The following is an 18,641-nucleotide window of genomic DNA, read 5'->3' as shown; positions in this document are numbered from 1 at the left end:
AGACACACACCACTCCCTGTTTCTGTAATCACTCCAGACCCACCACACCCTTTCTCTGTAACCAGTCCAGACCCCCACCACTCCCTGTCTCTGTAACCAGTACAGACCCCTACCTCTCCCTGTCTCTGTACCCAATCCAGACCCACATCACTCCCTGTCTGTGTAACCACTCCAGACCAACACCACTCCCTCTCTGTGTAACCACTCCAGACCCACACGACTCCAACTCTGTTAAACCACTCCAGTCCCACACTACTCGCTGTCGCTGTAACAACTCCGGACCCACACCATACCCTGTCTCTGTAAACATTCCGGACACACACCACTCCCTGTCTCGGTAATCACCACAGACCCACACCACTCCCTGTCTCTGTAACCACACCAGTCCCACACCACTCCCTGTGTCTGTAACCACTCCAATCCCACACCACTCCCTGTCTCTGTAACAACTCCGGACCCACAACACTCCCTGTATCTGTAACCACACCAGTCCCACACCACTCCCTGTGTCTGTAACCACTCCAATCCCCCACCACTCCCTGTGTGTGTAACCACTCCAGTCCCACACCAATCCCTGTCTGTGTAACCACACCAGTCCCACACCACTCCCTGACTGTGTAACCACTCCACTCCCACACCACTCCTTGTCAGTGTAACCACTCCAGACCCACACCACTCCCTGTCTCTGTAACCAGTCGAGACCCCCACCACTACCTGTCTCTGTACACACTCCAGACCCACATCACTACCTGTCTGTGTAACCACTTTAGACGCTCAAAACTCCCTGTCTCTGTAACCACTCCAGACCCAGACCACTCCCAGTCTCTGTAACCACTCCGGACCCACACCACTCCCTGTGTGTGTAACCACTCTAGTCCAACATCACTCCCTGTCTGTTTAACCACTCCAGACCCACACTACTCCCAGTCTCGGTAACCACTCCAGACCCACATCACTCCCTGTCTGTTTAACCACTCCAGACCCACACCACTCCCTGTCTGTGTAACCACACCAGACCCACCACTCCCTGTCTCTGTAACCAGGCGAGACCCCCACCACTCCCTGTCTCTGTAACCACTCCAGACACACACAACTCCCTATTTCTGTAACCACTCCGGACCCACAGCAATCCCTGTCTCTATAGCCGCTACAGACCCACACCACTCCCTGTCTCGGTAACCACTCCAGTCCCACACCACTCCTTGTGTGTGTAACCACTCCAGTCACACACCACTCCCTGTCTGTGTAACCACTCCAGTCAAACACCAATCCCTGTCTCTGTAACCACTCCAGGTCCATACCACTCCCTGTCTCTGTAACCACTCCAGACACATACGACTCCCTGTCTCTGTAATCATTCCAGACCCACCACTCCCTGTATCTGTAACCACTCCGGACCCACACCACTCCGTCTGTGTAACCACTGCAGTCCCACACCAATCCCTGTCAGTGTAACCACTCCAGACACACACCACTCCCTGTCTCTGTAACCACTCCAGTCCCACACCACTCTCTGTCTGTGTAACCACTCCAGAACAATCCCACTCCATCTCTGTGGAACCACTCCAGTCCAACACGACTCCCACTCTGTTAAACCACTCCAGACACACACCACTTCCTGTCTCTGTAACCACTCCAGACACATACGACTCCCTGTCTCTGTAATCATTCCAGACCCACCACTCACTGTATCTGTAACCACTCCGGACCCACACCACTCCTTGTCAGTGTAACCACTCCAGACCCACACCACTCCCTGTATCTGTAACTACTCCAGACTCACACCACTCCCTGTGTGTGTAACCACTCTAGTCCAACATCACTCCCTGTCTCTGTAACCACTCCAATCCCACACCACTCCCTGTCTCTGTAACCACTCCAGACACACACGACTCCAACTCGGTTAAACCACTCCAGTCCCACACTACTCGCTGTCGCTGTAACAACTCCGGACCCACACCATTCCCTGTCTCTGTAAACATTCCGGACACACACCACTCCCTGTCTCTGTAACCACTCCAGACCCAGACCACTCCCAGTCTCTGTAACCACTCCGGACCCACACCACTCCCTGTGTGTGTAACCACTCTAGTCCAACATCACTCCCTGTCTGTTTAACCACTCCAGACCCACACTACTCCCAGTCTCGGTAACCACTCCAGACCCACATCACTCCCTGTCTGTTTAACCACTCCAGACCCACACCACTCCCTGTCTGTGTAACCACACCAGACCCACCACTCCCTGTCTCTGTAACCAGGCGAGACCCCCACCACTCCCTGTCTCTGTAACCACTCCAGACACACACAACTCCCTATTTCTGTAACCACTCCGGACCCACAGCAATCCCTGTCTCTATAGCCGCTACAGACCCACACCACTCCCTGTCTCGGTAACCACTCCAGTCCCACACCACTCCTTGTGTGTGTAACCACTCCAGTCACACACCACTCCCTGTCTGTGTAACCACTCCAGTCAAACACCAATCCCTGTCTCTGTAACCACTCCAGGTCCATACCACTCCCTGTCTCTGTAACCACTCCAGACACATACGACTCCCTGTCTCTGTAATCATTCCAGACCCACCACTCCCTGTATCTGTAACCACTCCGGACCCACACCACTCCGTCTGTGTAACCACTGCAGTCCCACACCAATCCCTGTCAGTGTAACCACTCCAGACACACACCACTCCCTGTCTCTGTAACCACTCCAGTCCCACACCACTCTCTGTCTGTGTAACCACTCCAGACCCACACCACTCCCTGTATCTGTAACCACACCAGTCCCACACCACTCCCTGTGTCTGTAACCACTCCAATCCCCCACCACTCCCTGTCAGTGTAACCACTGCAGACCCACACCACTCCCTGTCTCTGTAACCACTCCAGACACATACGACTCCCTGTCTCTGTAATCATTCCAGACCCACCACTCACTGTATCTGTAACCACTCCGGACCCACACCACTCCTTGTCAGTGTAACCACTCCAGACCCACACCACTCCCTGTATCTGTAACTACTCCAGACTCACACCACTCCCTGTGTGTGTAACCACTCTAGTCCAACATCACTCCCTGTCTCTGTAACCACTCCAATCCCACACCACTCCCTGTCTCTGTAACCACTCCAGACACACACGACTCCAACTCGGTTAAACCACTCCAGTCCCACACTACTCGCTGTCGCTGTAACAACTCCGGACCCACACCATTCCCTGTCTCTGTAAACATTCCGGACACACACCACTCCCCCTCTCGGTAATCACCACAGACCCACACCACTCCCTGTCTCTGTAACCACACCAGTCCCACACCACTCCCTGTGTCTGGAACCACTCCAATCCCACACCACTCCTTGTCTCTGTAACAACTCCGGACCCACACCACTCCCTGTATCTGTAACCACACCAGTCCCACACCACTCCCTGTGTCTGTAACCACTCCAATCCCCCACCACTCCCTGTGTGTGTAACCACTCCAGTCCCACACCAATCCCTGTCTGTGTAACCACACCAGTCCCACACCACTCCCTGACTGTGTAACCACTCCACTCCCACACCACTCCTTGTCAGTGTAACCACTCCAGACCCACACCACTCCCTGTCTCTGTAACCAGTCGAGACCCCCACCACTACCTGTCTCTGTACACACTCCAGACCCACATCACTACCTGTCTGTGTAACCACTTTAGACGCTCAAAACTCCCTGTCTCTGTAACCACTCCAGACCCAGACCACTCCCAGTCTCTGTAACCACTCCGGACCCACACCACTCCCTGTGTGTGTAACCACTCTAGTCCAACATCACTCCCTGTCTGTTTAACCACTCCAGACCCACACTACTCCCAGTCTCGGTAACCACTCCAGACCCACATCACTCCCTGTCTGTTTAACCACTCCAGACCCACACCACTCCCTGTCTGTGTAACCACACCAGACCCACCACTCCCTGTCTCTGTAACCAGTCGAGACCCCCACCACTCCCTGTCTCTGTAACCACTCCAGACACACACAACTCCCTATTTCTGTAACCACTCCGGACCCACAGCAATCCCTGTCTCTATAGCCGCTACAGACCCACACCACTCCCTGTCTCGGTAACCACTCCAGTCCCACACCACTCCTTGTGTGTGTAACCACTCCAGTCACACACCACTCCCTGTCTGTGTAACCACTCCAGTCAAACACCAATCCCTGTCTCTGTAACCACTCCAGGTCCATACCACTCCCTGTCTCTGTAACCACTCCAGACACATACGACTCCCTGTCTCTGTAATCATTCCAGACCCACCACTCCCTGTATCTGTAACCACTCCGGACCCACACCACCCCGTCTGTGTAACCACTGCAGTCCCACACCAATCCCTGTCAGTGTAACCACTCCAGACACACACCACTCCCTGTCTCTGTAACCACTCCAGTCCCACACCACTCTCTGTCTGTGTAACCACTCCAGAACAATCCCACTCCATCTCTGTGGAACCACTCTAGTCCAACACGACTCCCACTCTGTTAAACCACTCCAGACACACACCACTTCCTGTCTCTGTAACCACTCCAGACACATACGACTCCCTGTCTCTGTAATCATTCCAGACCCACCACTCACTGTATCTGTAACCACTCCGGACCCACACCACCCCGTCTGTGTAACCACTGCAGTCCCACACCAATCCCTGTCAGTGTAACCACTCCAGACACACACCACTCCCTGTCTCTGTAACCACTCCAGTCCCACACCACTCTCTGTCTGTGTAACCACTCCAGAACAATCCCACTCCATCTCTGTGGAACCACTCCAGTCCAACACGACTCCCACTCTGTTAAACCACTCCAGACACACACCACTTCCTGTCTCTGTAACCACTCCAGACACATACGACTCCCTGTCTCTGTAATCATTCCAGACCCATCACTCACTGTATCTGTAACCACTCCGGACCCACACCACTCCTTGTCAGTGTAACCACTCCAGACCCACACCACTCCCTGTATCTGTAACTACTCCAGACTCACACCACTCCCTGTGTGTGTAACCACTCTAGTCCAACATCACTCCCTGTCTCTGTAACCACTCCAATCCCACACCACTCCCTGTCTCTGTAACCACTCCAGACACACACGACTCCAACTCGGTTAAACCACTCCAGTCCCACACTACTCGCTGTCGCTGTAACAACTCCGGACCCACACCATTCCCTGTCTCTGTAAACATTCCGGACACACACTACTCCCTGTCTCTGTAACCACTCCAGACCCAGACCACTCCCAGTCTCTGTAACCACTCCGGACCCACACCACTCCCTGTGTGTGTAACCACTCCAGACCCACACTACTCCCAGACTCGGTAACCACTCCAGACCCACATCACTCCCTGTCTGTTTAACCACTCCAGACACACACCACTCCCTGTCTGTGTAACCACACCAGACCCACCACTCCCTGTCTCTGTAACCAGGCGAGACCCCCACCACTCCCTGTCTCTGTAACCACTCCAGACACACACAACTCCCTATTTCTGTAACCACTCCGGACCCACAGCAATCCCTGTCTCTATAGCCGCTACAGACCCACACCACTCCCTGTCTCGGTAACCACTCCAGTCCCACACCACTCCTTGTGTGTGTAACCACTCCAGTCACACACCACTCCCTGTCTGTGTAACCACTCCAGTCAAACACCAATCCCTGTCTCTGTAACCACTCCAGGTCCATACCACTCCCTGTCTCTGTAACCACTCCAGACACATACGACTCCCTGTCTCTGTAATCATTCCAGACCCACCACTCCCTGTATCTGTAACCACTCCGGACCCACACCACTCCGTCTGTGTAACCACTGCAGTCCCACACCAATCCCTGTCAGTGTAACCACTCCAGACACACACCACTCCCTGTCTCTGTAACCACTCCAGTCCCACACCACTCTCTGTCTGTGTAACCACTCCAGACCCACACCACTCCCTGTATCTGTAACCACACCAGTCCCACACCACTCCCTGTGTCTGTAACCACTCCAATCCCCCACCACTCCCTGTCAGTGTAACCACTGCAGACCCACACCACTCCCTGTCTCTGTAACCACTCCAGACACATACGACTCCCTGTCTCTGTAATCATTCCAGACCCACCACTCACTGTATCTGTAACCACTCCGGACCCACACCACTCCTTGTCAGTGTAACCACTCCAGACCCACACCACTCCCTGTATCTGTAACTACTCCAGACTCACACCACTCCCTGTGTGTGTAACCACTCTAGTCCAACATCACTCCCTGTCTCTGTAACCACTCCAATCCCACACCACTCCCTGTCTCTGTAACCACTCCAGACACACACGACTCCAACTCGGTTAAACCACTCCAGTCCCACACTACTCGCTGTCGCTGTAACAACTCCGGACCCACACCATTCCCTGTCTCTGTAAACATTCCGGACACACACCACTCCCTGTCTCGGTAATCACCACAGACCCACACCACTCCCTGTCTCTGTAACCACACCAGTCCCACACCACTCCCTGTGTCTGGAACCACTCCAATCCCACACCACTCCTTGTCTCTGTAACAACTCCGGACCCACACCACTCCCTGTATCTGTAACCACACCAGTCCCACACCACTCCCTGTGTCTGTAACCACTCCAATCCCCCACCACTCCCTGTGTGTGTAAGCACTCCAGTCCCACACCAATCCCTGTCTGTGTAACCACACCAGTCCCACACCACTCCCTGACTGTGTAACCACTCCACTCCCACACCACTCCTTGTCAGTGTAACCACTCCAGACCCACACCACTCCCTGTCTCTGTAACCAGTCGAGACCCCCACCACTACCTGTCTCTGTACACACTCCAGACCCACATCACTACCTGTCTGTGTAACCACTTTAGACGCTCAAAACTCCCTGTCTCTGTAACCACTCCAGACCCAGACCACTCCCAGTCTCTGTAACCACTCCAGAACAATCCCACTCCATCTCTGTGGAACCACTCCAGTCCAACACGACTCCCACTCTGTTAAACCACTCCAGACCCACACCACACCCTGTCTCTGTAACCACTCCAGTCCCACACCACTCCCTGTCTCTGTAACCACTCCAATACCACACCACTCCCTGACTGTGTAACCACACCACTCTCACACCACGCCTTGTCAGTGTAACCACTCCAGACCCACACCACTCCCTGTCAGTGTAACCACTCCAGACACACACCACTCCCTGTCTCTGTAACCACTCCAGACACATACGACTCCCTGTCTCTGTAATCATTCCAGACCCACCACTCCCAGTCTCTGTAACCACTCCGGACCCACACCACTCCCTGTGTGTGTAACCACTCTAGTCCAACATCACTCCCTGTCTGTTTAACCACTCCAGACCCACACTACTCCCAGTCTCGGTAACCACTCCAGACCCACATCACTCCCTGTCAGTTTAACCACTCCAGACCCACACCACTCCCTGTCTGTGTAACCACACCAGACCCACCACTCCCTGTCTCTGTAACCAGTCGAGACCCCCACCACTCCCTGTCTCTGTAACCACTCCAGACACACACAACTCCCTATTTCTGTAACCACTCCGGACCCACAGCAATCCCTGTCTCTATAGCCGCTACAGACCCACACCACTCCCTGTCTCGGTAACCACTCCAGTCCCACACCACTCCTTGTGTGTGTAACCACTCCAGTCACACACCACTCCCTGTCTGTGTAACCACTCCAGTCAAACACCAATCCCTGTCTCTGTAACCACTCCAGGTCCATACCACTCCCTGTCTCTGTAACCACTCCAGACACATACGACTCCCTGTCTCTGTAATCATTCCAGACCCACCACTCCCTGTATCTGTAACCACTCCGGACCCACACCACCCCGTCTGTGTAACCACTGCAGTCCCACACCAATCCCTGTCAGTGTAACCACTCCAGACACACACCACTCCCTGTCTCTGTAACCACTCCAGTCCCACACCACTCTCTGTCTGTGTAACCACTCCAGAACAATCCCACTCCATCTCTGTGGAACCACTCCAGTCCAACACGACTCCCACTCTGTTAAACCACTCCAGACACACACCACTTCCTGTCTCTGTAACCACTCCAGACACATACGACTCCCTGTCTCTGTAATCATTCCAGACCCACCACTCACTGTATCTGTAACCACTCCGGACCCACACCACCCCGTCTGTGTAACCACTGCAGTCCCACACCAATCCCTGTCAGTGTAACCACTCCAGACACACACCACTCCCTGTCTCTGTAACCACTCCAGTCCCACACCACTCTCTGTCTGTGTAACCACTCCAGAACAATCCCACTCCATCTCTGTGGAACCACTCCAGTCCAACACGACTCCCACTCTGTTAAACCACTCCAGACACACACCACTTCCTGTCTCTGTAACCACTCCAGACACATACGACTCCCTGTCTCTGTAATCATTCCAGACCCATCACTCACTGTATCTGTAACCACTCCGGACCCACACCACTCCTTGTCAGTGTAACCACTCCAGACCCACACCACTCCCTGTATCTGTAACTACTCCAGACTCACACCACTCCCTGTGTGTGTAACCACTCTAGTCCAACATCACTCCCTGTCTCTGTAACCACTCCAATCCCACACCACTCCCTGTCTCTGTAACCACTCCAGACACACACGACTCCAACTCGGTTAAACCACTCCAGTCCCACACTACTCGCTGTCGCTGTAACAACTCCGGACCCACACCATTCCCTGTCTCTGTAAACATTCCGGACACACACCACTCCCTGTCTCTGTAACCACTCCAGACCCAGACCACTCCCAGTCTCTGTAACCACTCCGGACCCACACCACTCCCTGTGTGTGTAACCACTCCAGACCCACACTACTCCCAGACTCGGTAACCACTCCAGACCCACATCACTCCCTGTCTGTTTAACCACTCCAGACACACACCACTCCCTGTCTGTGTAACCACACCAGACCCACCACTCCCTGTCTCTGTAACCAGGCGAGACCCCCACCACTCCCTGTCTCTGTAACCACTCCAGACACACACAACTCCCTATTTCTGTAACCACTCCGGACCCACAGCAATCCCTGTCTCTATAGCCGCTACAGACCCACACCACTCCCTGTCTCGGTAACCACTCCAGTCCCACACCACTCCTTGTGTGTGTAACCACTCCAGTCACACACCACTCCCTGTCTGTGTAACCACTCCAGTCAAACACCAATCCCTGTCTCTGTAACCACTCCAGGTCCATACCACTCCCTGTCTCTGTAACCACTCCAGACACATACGACTCCCTGTCTCTGTAATCATTCCAGACCCACCACTCCCTGTATCTGTAACCACTCCGGACCCACACCACTCCGTCTGTGTAACCACTGCAGTCCCACACCAATCCCTGTCAGTGTAACCACTCCAGACACACACCACTCCCTGTCTCTGTAACCACTCCAGTCCCACACCACTCTCTGTCTGTGTAACCACTCCAGACCCACACCACTCCCTGTATCTGTAACCACACCAGTCCCACACCACTCCCTGTGTCTGTAACCACTCCAATCCCCCACCACTCCCTGTCAGTGTAACCACTGCAGACCCACACCACTCCCTGTCTCTGTAACCACTCCAGACACATACGACTCCCTGTCTCTGTAATCATTCCAGACCCACCACTCACTGTATCTGTAACCACTCCGGACCCACACCACTCCTTGTCAGTGTAACCACTCCAGACCCACACCACTCCCTGTATCTGTAACTACTCCAGACTCACACCACTCCCTGTGTGTGTAACCACTCTAGTCCAACATCACTCCCTGTCTCTGTAACCACTCCAATCCCACACCACTCCCTGTCTCTGTAACCACTCCAGACACACACGACTCCAACTCGGTTAAACCACTCCAGTCCCACACTACTCGCTGTCGCTGTAACAACTCCGGACCCACACCATTCCCTGTCTCTGTAAACATTCCGGACACACACCACTCCCTGTCTCGGTAATCACCACAGACCCACACCACTCCCTGTCTCTGTAACCACACCAGTCCCACACCACTCCCTGTGTCTGGAACCACTCCAATCCCACACCACTCCTTGTCTCTGTAACAACTCCGGACCCACACCACTCCCTGTATCTGTAACCACACCAGTCCCACACCACTCCCTGTGTCTGTAACCACTCCAATCCCCCACCACTCCCTGTGTGTGTAACCACTCCAGTCCCACACCAATCCCTGTCTGTGTAACCACACCAGTCCCACACCACTCCCTGACTGTGTAACCACTCCACTCCCACACCACTCCTTGTCAGTGTAACCACTCCAGACCCACACCACTCCCTGTCTCTGTAACCAGTCGAGACCCCCACCACTACCTGTCTCTGTACACACTCCAGACCCACATCACTACCTGTCTGTGTAACCACTTTAGACGCTCAAAACTCCCTGTCTCTGTAACCACTCCAGACCCAGACCACTCCCAGTCTCTGTAACCACTCCAGAACAATCCCACTCCATCTCTGTGGAACCACTCCAGTCCAACACGACTCCCACTCTGTTAAACCACTCCAGACCCACACCACACCCTGTCTCTGTAACCACTCCAGTCCCACACCACTCCCTGTCTCTGTAACCACTCCAATACCACACCACTCCCTGACTGTGTAACCACACCACTCTCACACCACGCCTTGTCAGTGTAACCACTCCAGACCCACACCACTCCCTGTCAGTGTAACCACTCCAGACACACACCACTCCCTGTCTCTGTAACCACTCCAGACACATACGACTCCCTGTCTCTGTAATCATTCCAGACCCACCACTCACTGTATCTGTAACCACTCCGGACCCACACCACTCCTTGTCAGTGTAACCACTCCAGACCCACACCACTCCCTGTATCTGTAACCACTCCAATCCCACACCACTCCCTGTGTCTGTAACCACTCCAATCCCCCACCACTCCCTGTGTGTGTAACCACTCCAGTCCCACACCAATCCCTGTCTGTGTAACCACACCAGTCCCACACCACTCCCTGACTGTGTAACCACTCCACTCCCACACCACTCCTTGTCAGTGTAACCACTCCAGACCCACACCACTCCCTGTCTCTGTAACCAGTCGAGACCCCCACCACTACCTGTCTCTGTACACACTCCAGACCCACATCACTACCTGTCTGTGAAACCACTTTAGACGCTCAAAACTCCCTGTCTCTGTAACCACTCCAGACCCAGACCACTCCCAGTCTCTGTAACCACTCCGGACCCACACCACTCCCTCTGTGTGTAACCACTCTAGTCCAACGTCACTCCCTGTCTGTTTAACCACTCCAGACCCACACTACTCCCAGTCTCGGTAACCACTCCAGACCCACATCACTCCCTGTCTGTTTAACCACTCCAGACACACACAACTCCCTATTTCTGTAACCACTCCGGACCCACAGCAATCCCTGTCTCTATAACCGCTACAGACCCACACCACTCCCTGTCTCGGTAACCACTCCAGTCCCACACCACTCCTTGTGTGTGTAACCACTCCAGTCACACACCACTCCCTGTCTGTGTAACCACTCCAGTCAAACACCAATCCCTGTCTCTGTAACCACTCCAGGTCCATACCACTCCCTGTCTCTGTAACCACTCCAGACACATACGACTCCCTGTCTCTGTAATCATTCCAGACCCACCACTCCCTGAATCTGTAACCACACCGGACCCACACCACTCCGTCTGTGTAACCACTGCAGTCCCACACCAATCCCTGTCAGTGTAACCACTCCAGACACACACCACTCCCTGTCTCTGTAACCACTCCAGTCCCACACCACTCTCTGTCTGTGTAACCACTCCAGAACAACACCACTCCATCTCTGTGGAACCACTCCAGTCCAACACGACTCCCACTCTGTTAAACCACTCCAGACCCACACCACACCCTGTCTCTGTAACCAATCCAGTCCCACACCACTCCCTGTCTCTGTAACCACTCGAATCCCACACCACTCCCTGACTGTGTAACCACTCCACTCCCACACCACTCCTTGTCAGTGTAACCACTCCAGACCCACACCACTCCCTGTCAGTGTAACCACTCCAGACACACACCACTCCCTGTCTCTGTAACCACTCCAGACACACACCACTCCCTGACTGTGTAACCACTCCAGACACACACCACTCCCTGTCTCTGTAACCACTCCAGACACATACGACTCCCTGTCTCTGTAATCATTCCAGACCCACCACTCACTGCATCTGTAACCACTCTGGACCCACACCACTCCTTGTCAGTGTAACCACTCCAGACCCACACCACTCCCTGTATCTGTAACTACTCCAGACCCACACCACTCCCTGTCTCTGTAACTACTCCAGACCCACACCACTCCCTGTCTCTGTAACTACTCCAGACCCACACCACTCCCTGTATCTGTAACCACTCCAGACCCACACCACTCCCTGTATCTGTAACTACTCCAGACCCACACCACTCCTTGTCAGTGTAACCACTCCAGACCCACACCACTCCCTGTATCTGTAACTACTCCAGACTCACACCACTCCCTGTGTGTGTAACCACTCTAGTCCAACATCACTCCCTGTCTCTATAACCACTCGGGACCCACAGCAATCCCTGTCTCTGTAAACGCTACAGACCCACACCACTCCCTGTCTCTGTAACCACTCCAGTCCCACACCACTCCCTGTGTCTGTAACCACTCTAGTCCAACATCACTCCCTGTCTGTGTAACCACTCCAGTCCAACACCAATCCCTGTCTCTGTAACCACTCCAGGTCCACACCACTCCCTGTCTCTGCAACCACTCCAGACACATACGACTCCCTGTCTCTGTAATCATTCCAGACCCACACTTCTCCCTGTATCTGTAACCACTCCGGACCCACACCACTCCGTCTGTGTAACCACTGTAGACCCACACCAATCCCTGTCTCTGTAACCACACTAGACCCACACCAATCCCTGCCTGTGTAACCACTCCAGACACACACAACTCCCTGTCTCTGTAACCACTCCAGACCCACACTACTCCCTGTCTGTGTAACCACTCCAGACACACACCACTCCCTGTCTCTGTAACCACTCCAGACACATACGACTCCCTGTCTCTGTAATCATTCCAGACCCACCACTCACTGTATCTGTAACCACTCCAATCCCACACCACTCCCTGTCTGTGTAACCACTCTAGACCCACCACTCCCTGTCTCTGTAACCAGTCGAGACCCACACCACTCCCTGTCTCTGTAACCACTCCAGACACACACAACTCCCTATTTCTGTAACCACTCGGGACCCACAGCAATCCCTGTCTCTGTAAACGCTACAGACCCACACCACTCCCTGTCTCTGTAACCACTCCAGTCCCACACCACTCCCTGTGTCTGTAACCACTCTAGTCCAACATCACTCCCTGTCTGTGTAACCACTCCATTCCAACACCAATCCCTGTCTCTGTAACCACTCCAGGTCCACACCACTCCCTGTCTGTGTAACCACTCCAGACCCACCACTCCCTGTCTCTGTAACCACTCCAGACACACACAACTCCCTATTTCTGTAACCACTCCGGACCCACACCACTCCCTGTCTCGGTAATCACCACAGACCCACACCACTCCCTGTCTCTGTAACCACACCAGTCCCACACCACTCCCTGTGTCTGGAACCACTCCAGACTCACACCACTCCCAGTCTCTGTAACCACTCCAGACACACACAACTCCCTATTTCTGTAACCACTCCGGACCCACAACAATCCCTGTCTCTGTAACCACTCCAGACCCACCACTCCCTGTCTCTGTAACCAGTCGAGACCCCGACCACTCCCTGTCTCTGTAACCACTCCAGACACATACGACTCCCTGTCTCTGTAATCATTCCAGACCCACCACTCACTGTATCTGTAACCACTCCGGACCCACACCACTCCTTGTCAGTGTAACCACTCCAGACCCACACCACTCCCTGTATCTGTAACTACTCCAGACCCACACCACTCCCTGTCTCTGTAACTACTCCAGACCCACACCACTCCCTGTCTCTGCAACCACTCCAGTCACACACCACTCCCTGTCTCTGTAACCACTCCAGACACATACGACTCTCTGTCTCTGTAATCACTCCAGACCCACCACTCCCTGTCTCTGTAACCACTCCAGACACACACAACTCCCTATTTCTGTAACCACTCCAGACCCACAACAATCCCTGTCTCTGTAACCACTCCAGACCCACCACTCCCTGTCTCTGTAACCGGTCGAGACCCCCACCACTCCCAGTCTCTGTAACCACTCCAGACACACACAACTCCCTATTTCTGTAACCACTCCGGACCCACACCACTCCCTGTCTCTGCAACCACTCCAGTCACACACCACTCCCTGTCTCTGTAACCACTCCAGACACATACGACTCTCTGTCTCTGTAATCACTCCAGACCCACCACTCCCTGTATCTGTAACCACTCCGGACCCACACCACTCCGTCTGTGTAACCACTGCAGACCCACACCACTCCCAGTCTCTGTAACCACACCAGACCCACACGAATCCCTGTCTGTGTAACCACTCCAGACACACACCACTCCCTGTCTCTGTAACGACTCCAGACACACACCACTCCCTGTCTCTGTAACTACTCCAGACCCACACCACTCCCTGTCTCTGTAACTACTCCAGACCCACACCACTCCCTGTATCTGTAACCACTCCAGACCCACACCACTCCCTGTATCTGTAACTACTCCAGACCCACACCACTCCTTGTCAGTGTAACCACTCCAGACCCACACCACTCCCTGTATCTGTAACTACTCCAGACTCACACCACTCCCTGTGTGTGTAACCACTCTAGTCCAACATCACTCCCTGTCTCTATAACCACTCGGGACCCACAGCAATCCCTGTCTCTGTAAACGCTACAGACCCACACCACTCCCTGTCTCTGTAACCACTCCAGTCCCACACCACTCCCTGTCTCTGTAACCACTCTAGTCCAACATCACTCCCTGTCTGTGTAACCACTCCAGTCCAACACCAATCCCTGTCTCTGTAACCACTCCAGGTCCACACCACTCCCTGTCTCTGCAACCACTCCAGACACATACGACTCCCTGTCTCTGTAATCATTCCAGACCCACCACTCACTGTATCTGTAACCACTCCAATCCCACACCACTCCCTGTCTGTGTAACCACTCCAGACCCACCACTCCCTGTCTCTGTAACCAGTCGAGACCCACACCACTCCCTGTCTCTGTAACCACTCCAGACACACACAACTCCCTATTTCTGTAACCACTCGGGACCCACAGCAATCCCTGTCTCTGTAAACGCTACAGACCCACACCACTCCCTGTCTCTGTAACCACTCCAGTCCCACACCACTCCCTGTGTCTGTAACCACTCTAGTCCAACATCACTCCCTGTCTGTGTAACCACTCCATTCCAACACCAATCCCTGTCTCTGTAACCACTCCAGGTCCACACCACTCCCTGTCTGTGTAACCACTCCAGACCCACCACTCCCTGTCTCTGTAACCACTCCAGACACACACAACTCCCTATTTCTGTAACCACTCCGGACCCACACCACTCCCTGTCTCTGTAACCACACCAGTCCCACCACTCCCTGTCTCTGTAACCAGTCGAGACCCCGACCACTCCCTGTCTCTGTAACCACTCCAGACACATACGACTCCCTGTCTCTGTAATCATTCCAGACCCACCACTCACTGTATCTGTAACCACTCCGGACCCACACCACTCCTTGTCAGTGTAACCACTCCAGACCCACACCACTCCCTGTATCTGTAACTACTCCAGACCCACACCACTCCCTGTCTCTGTAACTACTCCAGACCCACACCACTCCCTGTCTCTGCAACCACTCCAGTCACACACCACTCCCTGTCTCTGTAACCACTCCAGACACATACGACTCTCTGTCTCTGTAATCACTCCAGACCCACCACTCCCTGTCTCTGTAACCACTCCAGACACACACAACTCCCTATTTCTGTAACCACTCCAGACCCACAACAATCCCTGTCTCTGTAACCACTCCAGACCCACCACTCCCTGTCTCTGTAACCGGTCGAGACCCCCACCACTCCCAGTCTCTGTAACCACTCCAGACACACACAACTCCCTATTTCTGTAACCACTCCGGACCCACACCACTCCCTGTCTCTGCAACCACTCCAGTCACACACCACTCCCTGTCTCTGTAACCACTCCAGACACATACGACTCTCTGTCTCTGTAATCACTCCAGACCCACCACTCCCTGTATCTGTAACCACTCCGGACCCACACCACTCCGTCTGTGTAACCACTGCAGACCCACACCACTCCCAGTCTCTGTAACCACACCAGACCCACACGAATCCCTGTCTGTGTAACCACTCCAGACACACACCACTCCCTGTCTCTGTAACGACTCCAGACACACACCACTCCCTGTCTCTGTAACTACTCCAGACCCACACCACTCCCTGTCTCTGTAACTACTCCAGACCCACACCACTCCCTGTATCTGTAACCACTCCAGACCCACACCACTCCCTGTATCTGTAACTACTCCAGACCCACACCACTCCTTGTCAGTGTAACCACTCCAGACCCACACCACTCCCTGTATCTGTAACTACTCCAGACTCACACCACTCCCTGTGTGTGTAACCACTCTAGTCCAACATCACTCCCTGTCTCTATAACCTCTAGGGACCCACAGCAATCCCTGTCTCTGTAAACGCTACAGACCCACACCACTCCCTGTCTCTGTAACCACTCCAGTCCCACACCACTCCCTGTGTCTGTAACCACTCTAGTCCAACATCACTCCCTGTCTGTGTAACCACTCCAGTCCAACACCAATCCCTGTCTCTGTAACCACTCCAGGTCCACACCACTCCCTGTCTCTGCAACCACTCCAGACACATACGACTCGCTGTCTCTGTAATCATTCCAGACCCACACTTCTCCCTGTATCTGTAACCACTCCGGACCCACACCACTCCGTCTGTGTAACCACTGTAGACCCACACCAATCCCTGTCTCTGTAACCACACTAGACCCACACCAATCCCTGCCTGTGTAACCACTCCAGACACACACAACTCCCTGTCTCTGTAACCACTCCAGACCCACACTACTCCCTGTCTGTGTAACCACTCCAGACACACACCACTCCCTGTCTCTGTAACCACTCCAGACACATACGACTCCCTGTCTCTGTAATCATTCCAGACCCACCACTCACTGTATCTGTAACCACTCCAATCCCACACCACTCCCTGTCTGTGTAACCACTCCAGACCCACCACTCCCTGTCTCTGTAACCAGTCGAGACCCACACCACTCCCTGTCTCTGTAACCACTCCAGACACACACAACTCCCTATTTCTGTAACCACTCGGGACCCACAGCAATCCCTGTCTCTGTAAACGCTACAGACCCACACCACTCCCTGTCTCTGTAACCACTCCAGTCCCACACCACTCCCTGTGTCTGTAACCACTCTAGTCCAACATCACTCCCTGTCTGTGTAACCACTCCATTCCAACACCAATCCCTGTCTCTGTAACCACTCCAGGTCCACACCACTCCCTGTCTGTGTAACCACTCCAGACCCACCACTCCCTGTCTCTGTAACCACTCCAGACACACACAACTCCCTATTTCTGTAACCACTCCGGACCCACACCACTCCCTGTCTCTGTAACCACACCAGTCCCACACCACTCCCTGTGTCTGGAACCACTCCAGACTCACACCACTCCCAGTCTCTGTAACCACTCCAGACACACACAACTCCCTATTTCTGTAACCACTCCTGACCCACAACAATCCCTGTCTCTGTAACCACTCCAGACCCACCACTCCCTGTCTCTGTAACCAGTCGAGACCCCGACCACTCCCTGTCTCTGTAACCACTCCAGACACATACGACTCCCTGTCTCTGTAATCATTCCAGACCCACCACTCACTGTATCTGTAACCACTCCGGACCCACACCACTCCTTGTCAGTGTAACCACTCCAGACCCACACCACTCCCTGTATCTGTAACTACTCCAGACCCACACCACTCCCTGTCTCTGTAACTACTCCAGACCCACACCACTCCCTGTCTCTGCAACCACTCCAGTCACACACCACTCCCTGTCTCTGTAACCACTCCAGACACATACGACTCTCTGTCTCTGTAATCACTCCAGACCCACCACTCCCTGTCTCTGTAACCACTCCAGACACACACAACTCCCTATTTCTGTAACCACTCCAGACCCACAACAATCCCTGTCTCTGTAACCACTCCAGACCCACCACTCCCTGTCTCTGTAACCGGTCGAGACCCCCACCACTCCCAGTCTCTGTAACCACTCCAGACACACACAACTCCCTATTTCTGTAACCACTCCGGACCCACACCACTCCCTGTCTCTGCAACCACTCCAGTCACACACCACTCCCTGTCTCTGTAACCACTCCAGACACATACGACTCTCTGTCTCTGTAATCACTCCAGACCCACCACTCCCGGTATCTGTAACCACTCCGGACCCACACCACTCCGTCTGTGTAACCACTGCAGACCCA

This window comes from Hypanus sabinus, chromosome 12 (genome assembly GCF_030144855.1).
Source record: "Hypanus sabinus isolate sHypSab1 chromosome 12, sHypSab1.hap1, whole genome shotgun sequence".
In the NCBI taxonomy this organism is placed as follows: domain Eukaryota; kingdom Metazoa; phylum Chordata; class Chondrichthyes; order Myliobatiformes; family Dasyatidae; genus Hypanus; species Hypanus sabinus.
Note: the sequence above shows the minus strand (reverse complement) of the source record.